Below are 17,514 nucleotides of genomic sequence, written 5' to 3'. Positions count from 1 at the left end.
AAAGCAATCTACAGATTCAGTGCAATCCCTATCAAACTACCAATGTTATTCTTCACATAATTAAAAGAAAAATTTTACAATTCATATGGAAACAAGACCCCGAATAGCCAAAGCAATCTTGAGAAAGAAAAATGGAGCTGGAGGAATCAAGTTCTCCCTGACTTCAAACTATGCTACAAAGCTACAGTAATCAAGACAGTATGGTACTGGCACAAAAACAGAAATATAGATCAATGGTAAAGGTTAGAAAGCCCAGAGATAAACCCATGCACATATGGTCACATAATTTATGACAAAGGAGGCAAGAACATACAATGGAGAAAAGACAGCCTCTTCAATAAGTGGTGCTGGGAGAACTGGACAGCTACATGTAAAAGGATGAAATTAGAATATTCCCTAACACCATACACAAAAATAAACTCCAAATGGATTAAAGACCTAAATGTAAGATCAGACACTGTAAAATTCTTAGAGGAAAACATAGGAAAAATATTCTTTGACATAAACCACAGCAAGATCTTTTTTGACCCACCTCCTAGAGTAATGAAAATAAAAACAGAAATAAACAAATGGAACCTAATGAAACTTAAAAGCTTTTGCACAGCAAAGGAAACCATAAACAAGACGAAAGGACAACCCTCAGAATGGGATAAAATATTTGCAAATGAAACAACAGACAAAGGATTAATTTCCAAAATATACAAACAGCTCATGGGGCTCAATATCAAAAAAAACAAACAATCCATTAAAAAATGGGCAGAAGACCTAAATAGACATTTCACCAAAGAAGATATACAGATGGCCAAGTGGCACATGAAAAGGTGCTCAGCATCACTAATATTAGAGAAATGCAAATCAAAGCTACAATAAGGTATCACCTCACACTGGTCAGAATGGCCATTATCAAAAAATCTAGAAACAATAAATGCTGGAAAGGTTGTGGTGAAAAGGGAACCCTCCTGCACTGTTGGTGGGAATATAAATTGATTCAACCACTATGGAGAACAGTGTAGAGTTTCCTTAAAAAACTAAAAATAGAACTGCCATATGACCCAGCAATCCCACTACTGGGCATATTCCCTGAAAAAAACATAATTCAAAAAGAGACATGTACCACAGTGTTTATTGCAGCACTATTTACAAAGCTAGGACATTGAAGCAACCTAAATGTCCATCGACAGATGAATGGATAAAGAAGATGTGGCACATATATACAATGGAATATTACTCAGCCATAAAAAGAAACAACATTGAGTTATTTGTAGTGAGGTGGATGGACCTAGAGTCTGTCATACAGAGTGAAGTAAGTCAGAAAGAGAAAAACAAATACCGTATGCTAACACATATATATGGAATCTAAAAAAAAAAAAAAAAAAAAGGTGCTGCTGAACCTAGTGGTAGGGCAGGCATAAAGACATAGACACAGAGAATGCATTTGAGGACGTATGGTGGGGGAGGGGGAAGCTGGGGCGAAGTGAGAGAGTGCCATGGACATATATACACTACCAAATGTAAAATAGTTAGCTAATGGGAAGCAGCAGCATAGCACAGGGAGATCAGCTCGGTGCTTTGTGATGACCTAGTGAGGTGGGATATGGAGGGTGGGAGGGAGGCTCAAGAGGGAGGGTATATGGGGATATATGTATGCATGTGGCTGATTCACTTTGTTGTGCAATGGAAACTAACACAGTATTGTGAAGCAATTATACTCCAGTAAAGATGTATTAAAAAAAAAACAACAAAAAACAGGACATTGTGACTCATTTCTGTGTTTTCAACATAAGAAGAAAAAAAAGATGAAAATATCTCAATACTCAAGAGAATGAAAAGAGAAGACACAGACTGGGAGAAAATATTTGCAATATATCTGATAAAGGACTATTATCCACAATTAACAAACTCAGCAATAAGAAAACAACCCCATCAAGAAATGGAACTTAATTGAAGGCCTTACTGACATCTCTCCAAAGATATATGATGAAAAATAAGCATCAGCTCCACATCATGTGCCATCAAGGATATGCAGATTAAAACCACAGTGAGATACCACTACAGGCCTATTAGAATGGCCAAAATCTGGAACACTGACACACCACATGCCGGGAGAGTGTGGAGCCTCTCATTCATTACTGGTAGGAATGCAAAATGGTACAGCTGCTTAGGGAGACAAGTTGGGCAGTTTTTCACAAAACTAAACATACTTTTATTATAGGATCCAGAAATCATGATCCTTGTTATTTACCCAGAGGAGATGAGCCCTTTTTTTTCCCTATTAATCTTTCAATTAAATGGTAAATTTTTAATTTCATGATACCTTAGAAATAATGGTCTGATAGGATTGTGCTATCACAAAATCTTAGACTGGAGGGTCCTCAGAGATTATCTAATTTAAATTACTAGTTTCACACTTTAAGAAAATTAAATCTAGAAGAATAAGTGTACTGAAATCATGTAGGTAACTAGAGGCCTAACCAGGGACTAGAATGGGGATCTTCAGACTATTATTGCCCCGAAGTGAGAAGGTGTTTAAGTTGGAATGAAGAAACAATGTTTCAATACATACTGAGAGATAATAATACACAGTGTTTAAGAAGCAGCCTTTATGGGAAGAAAACTTGTGTTAGAAAAAACCCAACATTTACTAACTTTATGAACTTCACAGAATTTTTTGTCTCTGAATTTCTCATTGGTGAAATGGAAATAATAATATTACTTAACTCCAAGTTCTGTTGTGAGGATTAAGTGAGGTAGTAAATGTAAAGCATTTATAACAATGCCTGGCACAAAGCAGTTTTCTTTTCCAATGTAATTTATATTTATTAGAGAACCTTTTGTAAAATACAAAATAATCAGGAATAAAATACATCATTGATAATCTTAATACCTAAAAAACTGTTATAAACTTAAAACCATTTTAATCTTTCATTCTATTTACTTTTTATTTTTCATTTGTGTTTTTTAAAGTCTATTTTGTACAATTATGTTTAGAAATCTGATTTTTGCACACATGGAAGTCTAGATATCCTAGATTTCATTTGCGTGAAAACACCTAAAAATATTGCATAAAATTAAAATCAAAGAAACAAAAAACCTATCACTTGAATGCATAGGTGAGTTTTTAAGAAAATAAGAAATTCAGTTGAGTCAAGGAACTAAGGCATTTGACAAATGACTATAGTTCATGAGTTCTCAAGATGTCACTAGGTCTGGGGGCATCTTCCATCAGATCCTGAATGGCCTGGAGATTTACTTTTGATGGTTTTGGCACGTGTGTGGAAAGGTTTGGGCCCATGCTGGTTTGGGAGTCTGTTCTCAATGGACATGTGACAACATGCCAAGAACAAACAACAAACAACACAATACAAAACTCAGTTACACCTGCTCGGCCCCTGGTGCCGGGCCAGGCGGCGGGCAGGTAGCATGCCAGGCAGCTCTTGGCCAGAAATCTTGGCGGCAGTGCTGCTGGGGCTGAGGGCGGCGCAGTGCCGGTTCCGGGCGTGGTGGGGCAGCAGCCTTGCCTTGCGGCCATGTCAGCAGGTGCTCATTGGTGGACCGCAGAGGAGAGGAACCGAGTTATGCTTGACCTGAAAGCAGCAGGATGGCTGGAATTAAGTGAAAGAGATGCTATCTACAAAGAGTTCTCTTTCCAAAATTTTAATCAGGCATTTGGCTTTATGTCCTGAGTTGCCCTGCAAGCAGAGAAGATGAATCATCACCTGGAGTGGTTCAATGGGTACAGCAAGGTCCAGATAACTCTAACATTGCATGACTGTGGAGTGCTGACCAAAAGAATGGGAAACTGGCCAAGTGTATTGAAAAAGCAGCAGCTTCTGTGTGATTTTTTCCAAAATGCAAGTAAAATCTTATATGCACATCTAGCTCCAATGTATTTTGAAGGCAATTTATCAATACATGAACAAATTAAGCTGTAAATATAGGTCACCTTTTGAACAATCACATTTTGTAAAATCAGTGCTTAAATAAGAATGATTTAAACTTGAAAAAAAAAAGTTACAAATATGCATCTTAGTATTTGGGAACTGATACCTCTTTTAATGAAGGAAGAAATTTCAGTGAAAAAGAAAAATTACAATGCCAAACAAAGAAATGAATCAAAAAGGAAAAAAGTGTATAAAATACTATGAATGAAAGACATTGAAGACAAGTGCTTAGGTACAACCTACAAAATAAAATCAGTTACTTGCACAGTATTGCCATGAATCTGCACACATTTTAAAGATATTCAAATATTTTGTATTTCTCAATAAAGTCATTTTGAATTTGTTATTCATTTCTTATGTTTCATTATGTCATTTTTTATATTCCTCTTTTATTTTTTGTTATTTTATTTTTTACAGCAAAATTGCCTTACGGCCAATTAGTTATGCAGCAAAAGTGTTTGTGGTGAAATTGCTTGAGGGAATGATGTCTGTAGCAAAGGTGCTTATGATGAAAATACCAGACTAAAAAAATTACAGGGCCTCCCTGGTGGCGCAGTGGTTGAGAGTCCGCCTGCTGATGCAGGGGATACGGGTTCGTGCCCCGGTCTGGGAGGATCCCATATGCCGCGGAGCGGCTGGGCCCGTGAGCCATGGCCGCTGAGCCTGCGCATCCAGAGCCTGTGCTCCGCAACGGGAGAGGCCACAACAGTGAGAGGCCCGCGTACCGCAAAAAAAAAAAAAAAAAAAAAATTACAAAGCAAAATATAAAATAGGGCTTCCTTGGTGGCGCAGTGGTTGAGAGTCTGCCTGCCGATGCAGGGGACACGGGTTTGTGCCCCGGCCTGGGAAGATCCCACATGCCGCGGAGCGGCTGGGCCCGTGAGCCATGGCCGCTGAGCCTGTGCATCCGGAGCCTGTGCTCTGCAATGGGAGAGGCCACAACAGTGAGAGGCCCACGTGCAGCAAAAAACAAAACAAAACAAAACAAAAACAAAAACAGAAAAACAAAATATAAAATAAATATAATGAATATGTTTAAATAAATAAGACAGAGAATCAAAATAACTAGTAAAAGCATAAGACCCTCAAAGATTACCAGGCAGAATTCAGAAAAAAGAAAAACAAGCAGAAAACAAAAAACAAAGAGAACTTCTAGAAATATGAAATATAATGATTGAGATAAAATTTCATTGGAAAGTTAGCAGAATAAGCACAGCTGAAGAGAAACTTACTAACTAGAGTACAGATCAGAAGAAATTCTGTGGAATCAGTCAGAAGGAGGAAAACATACTTTAAAAATGAGAGATTTGAAGAGGCATGAGCGATTATCAAGGATCAAAAAAGATATATGGCATATATCTTCCCAAATCACTTTAAACGTTGTGTTATCTTCTAAATCATCTTTTCATACTTTATTTGTTACAGTTTTCTTTATTCTTATGCCATTAATTTTGGGGTGGAAGGAGGTTATTAAAGAGGTAAATGCAATAAACTCCTAGTGTCAGTCCTTTCACAGTCAGAAATACCAATTGGTATTTCTTGAATGTTTATCATAATCCTAGGGCTTACCAAATATTTAGTACTGAGGAAATTATACAAAAAAAAATGGGATAGCACAAATCCAGCAGTACCTTTGTACATGTTGATCTGTGTGAAATCAAACAGTAGAAAAGATTATTTATTGTTTTTAACATGTACTTTATCAACCCATTGAATTTGTTTTTTCTCCTAGGTATGCTAATAAAAAGGCCAGTCCTGTGTCCTCAGATATGCAACATTTATAGGCTTCAGAGTCTGGGGATCTTGACAATGTCTAATCCCCTAGGATGTTAATAAGTATTACTGTGGTGTCAGGTGCTCCATCTTAGTATGTATAACACATAGGACCATTTCAAACCTTCTCAGTACATCTGTTTTCTTGTATATTGCTGTAAATCATCGCCATTGAACCACTTCAAAATGTTTCACATGTAACACCCCTAAGTATTTAATTAAGCACTGGGATTTGCAGAAAGGTGTCGAAAGTGAAGGGAAAAGAGGTGGAAATGGAATTGGATATAATATGCCACTTGCTGTAAGGCACAGTTTCTTCTCAGATAGCCAGAAAGTCTGTTACAGGTTTATAGCAATGTATAAAGAAGGTGATGAATAGAAAAGAACATAAGCCTAGTAGTGTGTATTTGGGGAAATGTGTTCTAGATGTATAAAAATTAGTTTTTAAAAATTCTAATAACTGAGTATTATATCACTAAAATGCTGAAGGACATATTTTAAAAATGCATTTTCTGTTTTTTTTCTTCTTTAGTTGGAAGAACATTTGAGGTTGAATAATAAGAGTGTAGGTGTTTATTCACAATAGCACAATGAAAGTAATTATACCATTCTTCTTCCTTCAGCATTTCCTAAATTTGAATGTAATGCTTGTAGGAAACCATTTGAAAAGTGGTGTTAAAAATTATTCCTGAGCTCAGCCGATTACAACACAGTGGTACAGTGGTGTTTAGTTGGTGTTGTAAAACATTTCCAAACTTCTAATATTGTCCAAGTTCACATCATGAAATCTTGAGTCTAGACATCTGTCATTTTACAGAATAGGCTATAAGGAAATCAGTTAACTAGTATTTGGCCATTTTCTACTGCTCTGTTTATATGTGTTTAGAGTGAACAGAAATCTTTAAAAATGGCTACCCTGATGTCTGCATATCATATATTTCCATCTTTATGTTTCTTCCCATTTCTGTATGCATTCTGTGTTGCACGTATCATGAATTACTTAGATTTCCTAGAATCATCATCTTATAGCTCCATGTTTTTTCCGCTTACAAGTAGACTTCTTATTCTCTCTGTGAGAACAGTTTTCCTTCTTTTTGTGCCCCACCAAAACTTTCTCACTTTTTAATAATTGCTCACATGCCATTTTTTTGAGGAAACCTTTCCTATAATACCAAAGCTTTTCTTAACCTGGTGTGTTTTCCTATAGATTCTTTTCTTTGGTTCTTCCACAGCATCCTGTGCTAATGCTGACTCTATCACCCTGATTGTAATCAGTTCTTTTCTTGCTTCTAACCTACTGAATTCTGAACTTCTTTCGAGCAGGGGTTGTGTCTTATTTTTATTCTTAACAAAAAGTAGGTAATTTGTTACATTAATAGTTGGGCAGTTTCCTCTACTGAGGTATTTTATTCTGATGGAATTAAGCATTGATAAAAGAGTGAGGTGGGAAGAAAATACATTACAGAGCCTGGAAAAATTAGTAAGTTATACTGTACAAGTTCACTAAATTAGACTGTTTTAACTATAATTCATTTGGAAACAACATCTTTGTGGGAAATTAAGGTATTTAGTGCGTTGTAATTGTGAACTAAGTAGCAAAGCTCATGTCTGAAGGAGATATCATATTCCATGAAGGAGATACTTCTCTCTTTTATATTGTGAATAATAATAGGATAAACAAAAAGGGATCTTTTTTCTATCTCTTTTACTCTTTTCCCTGTCTCTTGTTCTGTCTCTCTTAAGTAATGTGTTCTGTAATGTTCTCTAAAGTCCCCAAGATTTGAAGTATCTGGATAAAGGCTCTAGATAGTGTTCTAGATAATAAAGCAATATTTCAAATGAGTAAGGCACTCAGAACAGAGTCAATGTACTGCCAGAGGGAAGGGTAGAATGTAACTCAAAGTTGGGTTGCTTGGTGGTTAAAGTTTAATTTAGAATGTGGTACAGTGCAAAGGCCCAGGATTTAGTGTTTGATTACTGAGTGCTAGAATTGTTCTGTCAGGAAAAGAGGAAGCACTTTATTAGAATTGATTTGTTTCACCTATAAATAAGGTATTGAGCTTTAATTATTTTGAATTATTTTTCTGATCAGAAACTCTGTGATTGTGAGACAGAAGTATCATTTGTAATTAAGTGGTTTAGATTTTGTTTTAAGTAGAGTTTTTATTTCATTTGAGCTGTGACTGTAAATATTTTTTCAACATGAAGTAACTTTACTTTGATGTCTGCTTACCTTTATTCACCTCCACATGATACGATAAATAATGAATAGATTTTGAGTGTCAAATCTGATTTCAGATCCAAAGATCTGTTGCCTGAATTGGTATATGTGGATTTCATTTAATTTCAAGAGAGAATGTTAAAAAACCACTTTTCTAAGTGAATGTTTTGGTAACTTTTCAAGGACATTAGATATGCTTGATTTTGTGTTTAATTATTTTCTGCACAAGAAAACACTTTATATTGCTCTGATCACCCACAAATAATATGTCTTGACATTTAAAAGACTGAAGAGTAACCAGATTTTAATATCATTTGAAATAATGAATGCTTTGTTCTATCTAAGATTTACTTCCTTGATGTTCAGAATTTCAAATACTTTCCATGTGTTCATTGTTGAAAAGGTCATTCAAATTTGAAAATTGTGTACTTTAAAATCTAAACTTAGCCTTAAAATTTCCATCTTTCAACATCCTTGCTAGTACAATTAGTTGTTATTGGAATTAGGCTATTATCACATACAACCAGAGAATACTTTTCCTCCATATTTCTTAAAGAACCAGTTTGCTGGTTTATTTTACTTATTTTTCCATTGAAACAGTTTCTAATTTTGTATTTTGGTTCCTTACCTAACCTTTTCTTCCCTTAGAAATTCAAAGACTGTCACTGCAACTTATACATTGAAAATAATTGATACACCTACTAAGTAGATATGGTTAATTAACAGTTTCACACTGTTCCTGAATGGCAGAATGATTTCAGAATTCAGTATAATTCATCCCCTAGTATCTATAGCAAAGTAAAACTATGTACTGCCAAGATACAATAGGAAAGATAAAGAGTGGCTGAGGACACCAGAATTGATGAGATGTGAAACTGTAAAGCCCTCCTTTTAGGAGTTTTGTAAAAACAACTGAAATTCGTAAAATTGGACTACCTTTAAAATGGCAATTGGTACATGTTAGAACTCCTGGGAGAAACAGCAAAAAAAAAAAAGAAAAAAAAGAAAAACAAAATGATGGGAAGGAGGAAGGAGGAAACAATTTTTCATTTTATATTAGTTACCAGCAAATTTTATGCTAAACTGAATGTAGCGACTTTCTAAATTCTGTCTGGTTTATTTCTTTGTAACTTCTGTCTCTCTTCTCTTTTCCACTATTCTTGAGCCAACTATTGTTTATGATATGGTAGAGAGAAAATAAGAGAGATTAAGTTTTATGACTCAGAAAATCATTCAGTTATCAGTGATAAAGCCTGTATTATCCACAAGTTTAACGTTTTGGGGAGAGCAAATAATGATTTTTGGTGTAGCATATTTCTGATGTATTTACATATTCAATACATCAGAATCTCCACAAATTAAAGTTTAGGGCATAAGAGCCATATTCATTAAAAAGTAATCAAAACCTCTACAAATTGTCCTAAACCTAACTAAAGGTACTCTGAAAAACAAAATGATATCTAAATATTTTGCGAAGTCGACTGCATTCTTCTAATTTCTTTTTCTGATACAGGGGAATGTTGGCATTGTCATTACATGAATTCACCATGAAGACGATCACTCTCACAAAAGATGAACAGTATGTCAGTTGAAACACAGAAACATGAGTTTACCTCTCATCTCTCTGCTTTTAGTACCATCTATACAGTATTATAAAAGGACAAAAGAGTCTTATGTTTTATTCATTCACTAAATATTTTTTAATTTGCATTTTTAATATTTTCTAAGGTGAGGGATAACAGGATTGTGGCAGAGCTGAACATTGTAACTTTATTGTTCTTAGGGCACTCTTAAAACTCCCAAAGACCTATCTGCCACAAAGTACTGCATTTGCTTAACACTCCAGGTTATTAGCACATGTGCCCTGTTGCACTTGAAAAACCCATGTTTTATTTAAGTACAAGGGAGACATCTCCTTTTGATGCTACAAAGGTAAGAAGGTAGAAGTAGAAACACAGTCTTCAGGAAGAAATACACACAAGCAAATGAAAGTAGTCAAAGCAGTATTGGGGGTGTATGTGGGGTGTATGTAGGGTTTCTGTATGTGTGTGTGTGTATATATATTCATGTATTTGAAATAAGATGGAAGAATCTCAGTGGCAGGGGAATATCTCAGGGAAAACTTAAGACAAAAAAATATACACTAATGAAAATATTTCTTGTTTTTTCAGACTTTCCAGACCATGCTGAAACATCACTGATCTTGTATTTCATTAGAAACAACAATATCTAAAATTAAATTGTAATTCACGTGCATTACTTGCTGAGAGAAAGATGGATAGAGAGTGAGACAGAGAGAGAGGGATTGAGAGATTTAAGTTGATTCATTGGGTCAAACAGAAGTGTTGGCAGCTGCAGTAAAGAAGCTTTCCCCACATTGCATTGCCAGAGCTTCTCAGTTCTGACCCACAGTCACAGTGCCAAGAGCTGCCAGGAATGCCAAGTGTGTGCTGATTTTGTGATGTAGAGAAATAGGGATTTGGGTGAGAATACTTAATTGTTTTGAACGACTGTGTTTGGTTGGAATGTGAGCCAAAGTCTCCAGACATAAAAAGAAATAGTGATGAAAATCCTCAGGCACAAACACACTTTGCATTTATTGCCTGAAAGTAAGCAGGACATTTGAGTCAGCAGCACTTTGAGTTGACTTCAGGCCTTTGTTTTCTAATTATTATGGCTAAAGGAAGGTAGCAACATTTTTGTGTGTGTACCCTTCAGACTAAAGATATGTTCTCAGCTGCCCTCAGACATGGGATGTTTGTTCACCACTGAGGTTTTATCCCTTTGTTATTTCTCCATCAAACTTAATTATCAAAACTTCTTGCTTGTTATTTCCCATGAGCTTCTTAGATAGGATTTTAGGTGTTAGAAAGCCTTTTTGCTTTTTTTCTTAAAAATTTAGAGTTTGTGAGTTTATTTTGTTTTGATATGATTTTAATTAAATTAGGAGGAGACACTAGAAATTTAAAAAAATTCTTGTACAAGTTTACTATATACTTTTAGAAAATAAAATAACTTGAAACATTTAAAAATATTCTTACTTATAAAAAATTATACAAAAATACAGTGTTTTAACTGATTTTTACTATAGAACATTTCAAAATTTTCAACACAACATTTTTGAAGTACATTGTCAATCATTGAAAATGATCTTCAATATCTCTGTAATTTCAAGTACATTAGGTTACTACCAATTAATCTGTAGAAGAATCTGTAATTTTCTTTAGTAAACAACAGTTTTAACCTATTTCATCTGGTTCTGCCACGTGAACATCAGTTTATCAATATTATATTTGCATAAGAACTTTATGAATACATCATATTAGAGAAGTTGATGAGCGCCTTTTGTTTCTCAAAAAAACGGGTTGGTAAGATTGAATTAATGATTAGAGGATGATGTTAAAAATTGGCACCTGATTAATCGTGGACTGGACATGTTGAGTATCTTGCATAGCTCTTGTATCTTATACTATCTAAGTAACAGAGTGTAGGATCATTTCATATTTTAGGGACTATTTAAAATTAGATTTTCAGTTTTGACTGTTGGTACCATAGAGTTTGTGAGCCGGTTTAGTCCTGCTTGAATTACTATTTCGTTAAAGATTATTAATCACCAGCTGCCATCACGCAGTGGCAGGTTTCCAAGATAGCACTCTGAGGACTCCTCTGTTCATCCCTCTGTCCCAGGATGACATTAGTGTAGAAGCCTTTTTGGCTTCTTTGCAAAAGAACCTAATTGCCTCTGAAAATGTGTATGTTATCACCAAGTTTAAACTCAGAGGATGTTCAGGGGAAAATATCCTCAGATATTTCATCCAGAATAACTTAAGTCATTACCCAGTGATGCTATTTGTTAAAAATCACGTGGATTCAGGGAAAAAAACGTTCCAGGTTCTTTGTACTTCAAAACCCTTTGTTCACCCTCTACCCGCCCATCCCCCAGTGATACATTTCACCGGGTCCCTGGTGGTAGGGGATAGTGTGGGAAGAGAAAGAATCCTGTACAGGCCATTGAACCTTGTAAATTATTCGGTTGTACATTCTAGTGGTTTTCATGTCGTCAGACTTCAGCATACTGTGAATGGTGACACGTCAAAGGTTGCATTATTGGATAATAATTCTGCTCTGTAAAGTGTGGAAGCTCAGCTTCCAATGTCCCCTGCCAACAGTGACAGATCCCACAACAGGTGCAAATTTGACTTTACACATCGCAATTGAGCAAGCCAAGCTTGAGTATTACCTGACTGTGCTTAAGTTTTCACTTCTATTGCTGTCTGTGTTCTTAGAACTTCTCGGGATTTTTTGTTTTGTTTTATTTTTCACAGTAAAGAAAATTTGGAAAAGTTTATGAACTCAACTTCCAAAATTTTTCATAATTTCTCAATCATCAATCGTATGTTCTGAAAAATATCCTCATCATAATAACAACTTATTTTCAGTTCTCATGAAAGTTAAATCATCTTTATTTGAATTTCAGATATATTTACATTTAAAATATTCATTTTCAAATCCATATTTTTAATAATACATGAATATGAAGCTATTACCTTTAGTTTTTTCTCAAATAGTGTTTTTAAATAACTAGTTTTCAAAATGTTTGAATTCACTAACAGAGAATAGACAAACATCTAAAATAGAATCCCTTTGGAGAGTTAGTTTTTTATCTTATATCTGCTGTTTCTTTAAAGATTGTGTTTTCATCCAAGAATCCTATTATGACTGTGTTAACAGGTTCAGTCAGATAAATAAAAGACATGATGGGAATAAATTATAAGCTGCAGAATAAATTAAGTAAAGGTATGGTTTGTTAGCTCAAAAGAGAACAAAGTCTATTTTTGGTTTTAATGAAGTACAATACTTGGTTTTTTACTCACTCAACAATATTTTCCATTAAATTGTTGGAATTGTGAGTATATTCATGTGATTACATGGGACCACATAACTTGTAGTTGAGATATTTTTGTGGAAATATGGGTTTAAGAGAATGTAAATTTCTTTTATGAAGGAGATGAATTCAGTTGGATTTCTTGAATCTGTGGGTTGGTGTCTTTTTGCCATGTCTGGGAATTGCTTCAAATTTTACCTGTGCCCCATTCTTGCTGTTTTCTACTTCTAGAACTTGGATTAGATGTGTGATTTTGACATACTCACTTGATCATATCAATACATATCTCAACTTCTCTTTTACATTTTACATCTCTCTACCTTATAGTATATTATCCCACAATACAAATTCCCTACCTATGTATGGTAATCCACTCTTCAACCCATCCATCGAATTTTTTATTTCAAATACTGTATTTTTCATTTGTAATAGTTTTTATTCTTTTTTTGTATCTATGTGTCTTTAATTATATTATCAAACCTTTTATTTCTTAAAGTATAAATATCACTTTTCTCTTCTGTTTTTCATAATTTTAATTTCTGGATTTTTCACATCATGACTCCTATCTTTGTTTCAGCTAGCTGTCACTTATGGTGCCTTATTTCCATACGTTTTTCATAACTTTTTTTTTTATGTTAGCTGCTCATTTCTCTTAAACTTTTACCTATGGAAATTCCTTGACACCTGAGATATAAATTGAGAAAAACTTTGCTTTGCTTTTTGTCAGCAATCTGGAATTTCTAATGAAAATTGACCTCATTAAATTAAATTCTTACCTTGAGATTTTTTTTCTGGAACCCAGAGAATAGGGAACCTAGACTCTTTGATGAGTTCTGGCTTATGAGTTTGAATTCACAGGAAAATTTTTTTCTTTTCCTCTGCTTTGAACCATTTTTAGAGAAGGAAAGATGGTAAATATATTTCTAGTTCACCTGTATACTGAGGATGCAAACTTTTGGTGTTCCAAAATGAAGGGTCCACAAGAACCAGCACTCAAGTTTAGTGGCTTAGCAGTCGTCTCCAAGGAAGACAACTTCTTGGTTTCGTATACCTCTATGATCCTCTCCTTCAGTCCCTTGCCTTAGTGTTGCTTACTTTCTTGCCAACTCAAGTATATTCAAGATTTAAGATATAGATGTTTTATCTAGTATTTAATATAGCTTTAAAGTAGGACAATCAGTCTGGCCATCTAATCTGTCATATTGCAATAAATGAAAATTTAAGTGGATTCTTTAGTGACTGAGGAAAAATGAGATAGAAGGACCAAGGACATTGAACTCCCATAGACCTTTAAAACCCTGATAATTTAACTTATTTGCTGCTTCTTTGGAGGGAGATCAGCCCTGACAGCTCGCTTCCAGCTGAAATACCAGCTTTTATTCTAATATTAGTAGAGGAATTTTTTAATGATGTTAGTTCGGATTATTTTCCTTCCTAGTATATGTTACAGTTGTTTCCAAGTTTACCAAGAGTCTATATTTTCTAAAGAGACCAGTAGCTGGTAATATCATGATATTAGTTCCAGCTAAGGTGATGTGGTGAATAGAGGTTATTAGAAACATATAAATGCAAATTGGAAATTTAAAAAACCCACAATCGACATTGCTGCTTTTCATTTGAGGGTGTGTTTCAGAGCTCATATATGAAAATTCTCAAAAGTTTTGTTTTTTATTATGATCTCTTGACATGCATAGCTCACATATTTTATTGTAATGCCCAGTGTTACATCAATTTTAGATTTGTTGCAGCTTGACTGAATTAATATTTATTTTCTATTTGATGAAAGTTTATGGAATAGATAGATGAGTTGTTTAAAATAAATCTTTAAAATGTAGAGCCTGGACACATGCTGTTGTTTCTCACATTTTAGCATTTACCCTGCTAACTCAGTGTAGAAGCTAGAGTCAGAGAAGAACTGAAACATGAAGCCTGGATTTGATTACTATTTTTACTGCATACTTGCCATGTAACTTTGGGCTTACTGTACCATTAGTACTTCAGTTCCATTATGTGTAAAATGGTACTAACACTAGTAATAGGGAATAAAATAATGAATGTATGTAAAGCAGTTAACAACAATGAAATGTTAGCTGTTCTTGCAACACCTTTGATACTTTTATTAACTAAGTTCTCAATGAATAGCAAGGGTCTTATAAGTGATAACTAAATTCAAGAGCATAAAGCAAAATAATTGCACAGTGCTCAAAAATAGGGAAGTAAGAGTAAAAGAGAATAAAAATTGCTTGAAATTTACAGTACAATGATAAACAGATAGGACTTATAAAGTAAATAAAAGATATAATATACAATGAAATTTAGAATCTATCTGAAAGGGATATTTGTTATTCTTAAACCAACTTCTTGGTTGCAGAGAAGTTTAATATTTGCATTTGAAACATCTAATATCCTTAACAAATAGCACATCTTCAATACTTTATAATTTTTAGTTTTATTTGTTTAGTTTTCCTATAAGTAAAATGTTTATTACAAAATAATTTTCTGATTTCCAAATATTTCTTTATCATTAGATTTAAGATCATCATAAGCAAAATTTACAGTCATAGTTGAAAACTATGCATAATTTATTTCACATTCCTAGTCCAGCTAACTTTTTATGGCTCCAGTAATAGTATTTTATGATTATATTTTCAATTTGTAAACCAGAAGGTAATGAAACTCTTCCCTATTAATTTTCTAAGAATCACTTAATTTTAAAATGTGTCAATAACTGGTGCTCTCGAGAAAGATTTTATGTGCTTTAATAGTGAAATCTATTTTCATCTCCACTGTCTAACCAAAATAGCATCTCTAAAATATGGATTAGGGCCATTATTACTTTTCAGAGAATATATTTAAGATTTTTTTTTAGTTGGTATAAAAACAATTTAAGTTAATAGAATTGATTTATTATTTCTGTGTTCTTGCTTAGGGTACTTTGATTGCTTTTCCATAGAGTATTTAAATAGTGTGACAGAAATGCTATAAACCTGAAAGCCATAGAGATCTAGGTTTAAGTTCAGTTCTGTCACTTTAACCTGAGAGATTTTTTTGAATGAGCAATTTAATATCTATTAAGCTCTATTTTCTCCTATACAACATGGAGATAAACACATAGAGCTCTGATAACAAGTATCACACAAAGATGATATAAAATGAAATTATATATGTAAAACACCTGGAACACTGTCTGATAATAGTTTTCATAATAATAATTATATGTGCTTGGATTTGGCAATTAGTAGTCATTAAAATACATGTGTGTGTACGGAAGCTTGAGCCCTTTCTGAATCCTGTGGTTTCTAAAACAAACAATTCTGCTGACACAACATATAAAACACACTTAGACACAGATGTTTGTACTAGTATCTGCAAATGGCGTATGAAATATGAAATATATATGTATTTAAGTGCATTAATTGTATTTAACCCTTAAATAATATTAGCTATTTCTAAGAATGTTTTCCTTTTAATAAAGTGTTACCCAAAGTGTACTATCAGAACACTGGGTCATATCCTCTGTTTAAAGAATAAAGGAGGTACCACACCAAATAAAGAAATGTTGCCTATGCAACATTACAAGATTGAAAGTTTCTTGTAAAATGTTCTAAAAATTACGGTTTTAAAGAAACCTTTTAACATTTACTTCAAACACAAGGCTACCAAGATTTTTTTTTAATTGAGCCATTTTCTTTCAGATGTATCTATCAACATTCTGCTGAAGGAATGTTTCACTGAATAAACTGTGTGATACGGTGCTATTCAATTTCATGAAAAATTAATGTTAACCCAGAGACCAAACGGATACATGACACTAGAGATCTAGCTCGGAAATAATTACATAGAGGCCGAAGTCCCAGATATGCCTAAAGTGAAGGGATCTCTGCTTGGATTACAGAATGTAATAAAAGAAAGTCTGATGTTTGGGTAATTAAATTTTGTGGGGCGAGATCTCATAATGACAGCTTAAAATAAAATATGGAAAGTCAAGGAGTGAAGCACAACAAGTATCATTTTGAGAATAAAAAGAGTTAGGATTTAACTGGTAAATCTCTTAGTCTCCTTTTAGCTAAAGGAGGTAATTAGACATATGGCCTCTCTCAGATTCTTTCAAGTACTTACACTTATAACTCTAATATAAAAGATGAGAATGATAAAAGATGAGAATGAAGTGTATTTTCCTCCAATGTTTACATATTACATAATACTTTTTCTATTTATAACTCACTGTAATAAGTGCTATTAAATTTGACTATAATAAATGCTATTAAATTATTATTTCAATTTCTAAAACAAAGAGTGTATGTACCTAGAGAAGAAGGAAGGAAGGAAGGAAGGAAGGAAGGAAGGAAGAAAAGAAGAAGGAAGGGAGGGAGGGAAGAAAGGAAGGAAGGAAAAAACTTGTCCAGAACTTTGTAGCTAGAAAATTTTCAGCTGAGTACTAATTTTGTGCTGCTTCTTCTATTCCCATTTATTGCCATCGGTTTCTTTGGTGGATCAGAGACATGAGGGAGTGCCTGGTATGGTGGAGAGAACAAACCTGACACTCTTGATTTCAGTATTTCACTTTTTTTTTAATATATGTGTCATATATATAAATACTATGTAAGAGGAAATTTTTGTTATTATAATAAAAGGGATATGAAATCCTTTTATTACATTATAAAATTAAAAAACAGCTTGTATTGTTTAGCTAT

The 17,514-nt window shown here is 33.9% G+C and overlaps 1 protein-coding gene across 3 annotated transcripts in view; it reads left to right on the top strand.

Moving 5' to 3' along the window:
• GRID2 (glutamate ionotropic receptor delta type subunit 2) overlaps window positions 1-17,514 on the top strand; it is a gene marked incomplete at both ends in the record, with an annotated part of 1,386,303 nt that overhangs the window by 291,149 nt on the left and 1,077,640 nt on the right. The gene's annotated exons all lie outside the window — the stretch shown is intronic.

Source organism: Hyperoodon ampullatus, assembly GCF_949752795.1.
Source record: "Hyperoodon ampullatus genome assembly, chromosome: 1".
Taxonomy (NCBI): Eukaryota; Metazoa; Chordata; class Mammalia; order Artiodactyla; family Ziphiidae; genus Hyperoodon; species Hyperoodon ampullatus.
Note: the sequence above shows the minus strand (reverse complement) of the source record. Positions and strands in the feature narration are given on the sequence as shown.